Here is a 6,006-nt window from a genome sequence, read left to right as displayed (position 1 = left end):
ACTTTATGGAGTACCCTGCCACGATACGGACCCGAGTTTCATTCTCGACTGGTGCATCTTGAAGATTAGCTATAATGATATTAATGCATAATGTTCAAACTTGGGTTTGTCACAATATCGTTTATATTTATAGATTTCACGAGTAGAACTATCGAGCCTTTTTTTTTTAAATCATGAGGTGAAACTAAACGTTAAGGGCTTCAGTAGAACTGCATGACCAAAATACGAGTACGTTATGGATATGCCTGAAGGTACCTGCACCAGTGGTCTAGTGGTAGAATAGTACCCTGCCACGGTATAGACCCGAGTTCGATTCTCGGCTGGTGCATCTTGAAGATTGGCATAATGCTCAAACTTGTGTTTGTCACAACATTGTTTAAATTTCACGAGTAGGACTATCGAACCTTTTGTTTTTAAATCGAGAAGTGAAACCAAAAGTGAAGGGCTTCGGAAGAACTGCAGGACCAAAATACGAGTACGTTATGGATCTTCTTTAAGGTAGATGCACCATTGGTCTATTGGTAGAATAGTATCCTGCTACAGTATAGGCCCGAGTTCGATTCTCGATTGGAGCATCTTGAAGATTAGCTATGTTGATATGTGAGGTACATACTTGAGTTTTATTCTATGTTGGAGCCATGACGTGCATTTATACAAAAGACAAACACTTTTAATCCCTATTTCCTTTTTTCTTTAAAAATTATTTCCTTTTTTCTTTAAAAATGTATATGGTATTTAATTTCTTGTGTGTGTTATATCAAAGCTATAATTCTAATAATTTTTTAGTTTAAAAAATAAAAGATCAAAGATTTGAGTTTTTCTCAACACTAATACCTCAACATTAAACAAGATATTGGTGTTGAGAAATAGAGCCAAATTTACAACAGTAACATAAATTTAAAACAATCCTTATTAAGTTAACAAATTTACATTTGGAGTTAATTTCTCATTTCTTATCCCTTTAGGTTTGTTGTTGTATTTATTTTANCATCTTGAAGATTAGCTATGTTGATATGTGAGGTACATACTTGAGTTTTATTCTATGTTGGAGCCATGACGTGCATTTATACAAAAGACAAACACTTTTAATCCCTATTTCCTTTTTTCTTTAAAAATGTATATGGTATTTAATTTCTTGTGGTTGTGTTATATCAAAGCTATAATTCTAATAATTTTTTAGTTTAAAAAATCAAAGATCAAAGATTTGAGTTTTTCTCAACACTAATACCTCAACATTAAACAAGATATTGGTGTTGAGAAATAGAGCCAAATTTACAACAGTAACATAAATTTAAAACAATCCTTATTAAGTTAACAAATTTACATTTGGAGTTAATTTCTCATTTCTTATCCCTTTAGGTTTGTTGTTGTATTTATTTTAACCTTGAGTTTCAATTTTATTCAAAATATTCGAAATGAAATTAAAATTTGATTTATCGGCAACTGCATACATGACATGATTACTATGCATGAAAGAATTCATTTATAACGTTTCATAAACGGTGCTATAGGCTTAAATGTTCATAATAAATTAAAACAATATTGTTATGGATGGAAAATAGATAAGATGAGTTTAAATAGTGCCCTTGTCTAACCTAAGGATCATTAAAAATAACTTGAATGCAACTTCCTTAACTTTGGTTCCTTGGCCTTCAAAGCGACGTTGTCATCTGTAAATGGGTGTCTTACCTTTACATGAAAATAAGAGTAGCATATGGTTTGAGTACTTTAATAAATACTCAATAAGTAACCTCACTGAAAATGAATCATGTGTAATATAGTTGGACCTATCCTTTCATAAATGCATTGTGACATGGGTTTGGGCTTTGCTTTTCAGTCCGAGCAGGGTTGAATATGTTGTACTATCCTACATACAACCCATGAATGTGCACATTGGCCACCAGGTAGGCTCGTATAAGAGTACTCTGTGGGCTGGCTCGTCGAGCTTGTGCACACTCACACTACCAAATACCATGAAGGGAAAAGACCCACATAATATCATAAGGAACATAAAATTGTAAGGAATGTGTCTATACTAATCATAACGGGAAAATATCTCGATGCACCTCCCATTAATAATACATGATTTTCTAATGTCTCATAGTCATAGAGGGTACGTATTAACATGGTTTACATGACATGATACATGAAGGTTCATGCATCAAATAATATCGAAAACATAACATTGTTCTATGACATAACATAATCCTAGAATAGTGTGATATCATAGCATCACTTATGTAAATAATATCGAAAACATAACATTGTTCTATGACATAACATAATCCTAGAATAGTGTGATATCATAGCATCACTTATGCAACATAACAACATAATTCTCCATTTATTATTCTCTAAAAAAAATAGTCATTTTAAATAAATTTGTTAATATATACGTTTTATTTTTAGATATAAACTATCCATTGGTTTTGATCAACTCATGTTATTAGAAATTGAAGTAGAACTACGTTGCCCTAAATTGAACTCATTTCATCTACTCTAGTAAGAAAAATATAAACTTAATCTGTGCCTAAATTATAAACCCAAAATTTGATAACATAATTTTAAAATCTAAGAAAAACAACACAAAAATATAGTCCAAGTCATAAATAAATAGTTGAATCAACAATAATGTTGGGAAACGAGACAAAAATAAAGCAATCCTAATGACATAAATAAATTAGTTCAATTAGCGAGAAAAAAAAAAAAAAACTAATCCAAAAGTAAAAGACATTTGTTATTACATAAATAAAACAAATGAAAGCAACACATTCAACCCACCCAAGCTTGGAAGACATCAAACCCATTGGAGTTTGGAATGGAAAATATATAGATTTCTTCATCTTTAGAAACATGTAAAACTTGGAAATGGAACTTAAAAAATCTCTCTTTGAGGCCGGGAACGAGACAGGTCAAGGGAGTTAGGAGGGGACAAGAATGGAGAATATAATCTCGGTCTCTAGTCCTAATTATGTAATAGGGAAAATTTTCTCCTCACTCCTTCCCTCATTCCCTGTTTAAAGATTACTATGGAGAAATACATTTTGAACACTCAATTGATGTGTGAACTATTTTCGAGAAGTAGCAATAGTGAGTAAGCAACGAAGTGTAGTAAACTTTGTTGTATTAGAAAATGTCTCTTTGTAATCAATATCTTCAACCTGAGTATACCCCTTTACTGCCGGATAAACTTTATAACGTTCAACAGAACAATCAGAGTTGTGTTTAATCTTGTACACCCAACGATAGCCAATAGCTTTATGGCCAGGTGGTAGAGGAACGAGAGACCAAGTATGATTACGTTCCAAAGTTGCAATTTCAGCATTCATAGCCTGCTGCCATAATGGGTCGCCAACTACCTCATCATAAGTTTTAACTTATGTCGGGCTGTAATAAGAGATAGAAAAGCAGATTGAGTAGGAAAAATACTAGAGAAAGAAAGGTAATGATGAAGGGGATGCCTGGTGCTCATGTTGGGACTTGAGCTAGAGGTTAAATAATTGGCTGCATAAGACATCTCATAATTATTATGCCAAGCTGAAGGTTGTTTGGTACGAGTAGAACATCGGAGTGAAACTGGTGTATCAGGAGGGATAGGATTATAATTAGTGGGTGAATCTGGAGAAGGAATAGAAAGTGGAGGAGATGACGAAATAGAAAGTGGGATAGGATTAGAATAGATGTTTGAGTAGGATGAATCATGAAGTGGTAAAACGAGAGTCGAAGGAACTAATGTCAAAGTTTGTGAAGCTGATGAAAAAGGAAAAACATCTTCACATAATTTAACATCACAGTGGATAAATAATTTGTGAGCTTGTATGTCATACAACTTGGAGCCTTTGTAACCATCAGTATATCCTATGAAAACACCAGAAATTGCCCGAGATTCAAATTTTTGCTTAGGATGTACTACAATTGCATAACATTTACATTAAAAAACTTTAAGAAGATGAAATGTAGGTGGTTGTTTGTAGAGTGCTTCAAGGGGTGTCTTGTTAGATAAAAATGGTGATGGTGTTCTATTTATAAGATTAACAACAATTAAAATGCACTCTCCCAAAAAATTAAGTGGGATGTGTGACTGAAAGAGGAGAGACCTAGCTACATTTAGGATATGATGATAGCTACATTTAGGATATGACGATGCTTACGCTCTATGGCTCATCTTTGTTGGGGAGTATAGACACAAGTGCGCTGAAATTCAATGCCACACAAAGTAAAAAATGGTTGTAAAGACAGAAACTCAGTCCCATTGTCTGACCGTACTATCTTGATAGTAGTATGAAATTGAGTTTGAACGAATTTAACAAAGTTCATAAACAAATGATGTACTTCTGATTCATGTTGCATAAGAAAAACCCAAGTACATTGAGTAAAATCATCAACAATAGTGAGAAGAAAACGCAAACCAAAATGGATAGGAATTTTATGAGATCCCCAAACATCACAATGTAACATGTCAAAGGTAGAATGTGTTGTTATTGAACTTCTTGAAAAAAAACAACCTAGTTTATTTTGCTAACGTGCAAATACTACAGTTATGAGAAAAAGTAGCATTATTAAGATGAAATTGATCCGTTAGAAATTTAAAACAGGAAAAAATAAATAGAATGACTTAGGCGTAAATGCCACAAATTAGATGATTGAGATACTTGATTAGTTAAAGATTTGATTGGAGACTAAGAAATATGATAGAGACCTCCAAATTGTTTACCCGAGCCAATCATCTTCACCTTAGCCAAGTCCTGCATAACACAAGAATCAGGATAGAAGGTGACACAACATTTCAAGTCATTGGTAAGTTTGCTAATGGACAACATGTTTAAATTGAATGGAGACACACATAAAATATTGTTTAATTTAAGGCCAGGATTAAAGAAAACATTGACCGTAAGTGACACATGTGTTGTTCCTTCGTTAGGCAATTTTATTGCAAATGTTTGCAGCCTTTGGTTCAGTCATAACAAAAGCTTTGGATACTATATGATTCGAAGCTCCACTGTCGAGAATCCATGAATTTGAACTAACAGAGTTAATGGATAATGTAGATACTAGAAATAATCCATGAATTAGATTTGTCACGACCCAATTTTTGAGATTTCGAGAAATGGAACTGCAGCGAAAAGATAAATTTTGAAAAGACAAACAGCACCTGTTCAAAGAGAATACAACTAATTGATGTCCCACGTGAAATACAAGTAACAAACATTCCGGGTCGACACTCCTCTACTAGTGTCTCTTCAAGACTACTATTCATAAAACCATAAAGTCATTTTGAATAAGTGGTCAAGGTGTGTGGTTGCTAATCACACCATGTTTTCCTCCAAGATTTGACGAAAAGAATTCAAAATCGAACCCAAAAAATTATACAACTAATTCATGGCCCAGGTCGAATACAACTAAAACACTCCGGGTCGACACCCCTCTATGATAGTAGAGCTCTAGAGCATCTCCCCACCTTGACCAATACACTAGAAAAGGAGAAACGTGTAAGTATAAAAATTTACTTAGGAACCAACCTACTTGTAGGCCCTCATCGCTTCCTTCTAATACTAGGTTTCCACGACTTTCCTTTTGTCTATAGGACGTTGGGCTTACCCTTTACTGCGCTCTAAGCTACCGTGTATGTCCCGAAGTTCTAATTGATTCCTCATTAATCATCTACCTTTGTTGTCCCTAGTGCCTCTTCGATATTCGTTCCTAAAACAAAAAAGGTTCTTTGGGCGAGTGGTTAAGGCGTGTGCCTGCTAAGTACATGGGGTTTCCCTGCGAGAGTTCGAACTTCTCAGGCGATGAAAAAGATAAATATTTTACACTTTAATCAACACTCCGAGTCGAAACCCCTTTGTGGTAGTAGAGCTCCCGAGCAGCTCCCCACCTTGACCAGTACACTAGAAAAAATCATCGCTTCCTTCTTCTACTAAGTTTCCATCTCCCCACCCATGTTGTCCACTTTGGCTCCTTACTTCACGACCTCATAGAGGTATTCACACCCTTATGTGTGGA

At 34.4% G+C, this 6,006-nt stretch overlaps 1 non-coding gene across 1 annotated transcript; it reads left to right on the top strand.

The window, feature by feature from the left end:
* The first annotated feature begins 257 nt into the window (after positions 1–257).
* On the top strand, positions 258–328 carry TRNAG-GCC. The gene has a single exon. It is a non-coding gene; the product is annotated as a tRNA-Gly (tRNA).
* The last annotated feature ends 5,678 nt before the right edge of the window (positions 329–6,006 follow it).

Source organism: Cucurbita moschata, unplaced genomic scaffold (assembly GCF_002738365.1).
Source record: "Cucurbita moschata cultivar Rifu unplaced genomic scaffold, Cmos_1.0 Cmo_Scf00123, whole genome shotgun sequence".
Lineage (NCBI taxonomy): Eukaryota > Viridiplantae > Streptophyta > Magnoliopsida > Cucurbitales > Cucurbitaceae > Cucurbita > Cucurbita moschata.
Note: the sequence above shows the minus strand (reverse complement) of the source record. Positions and strands in the feature narration are given on the sequence as shown.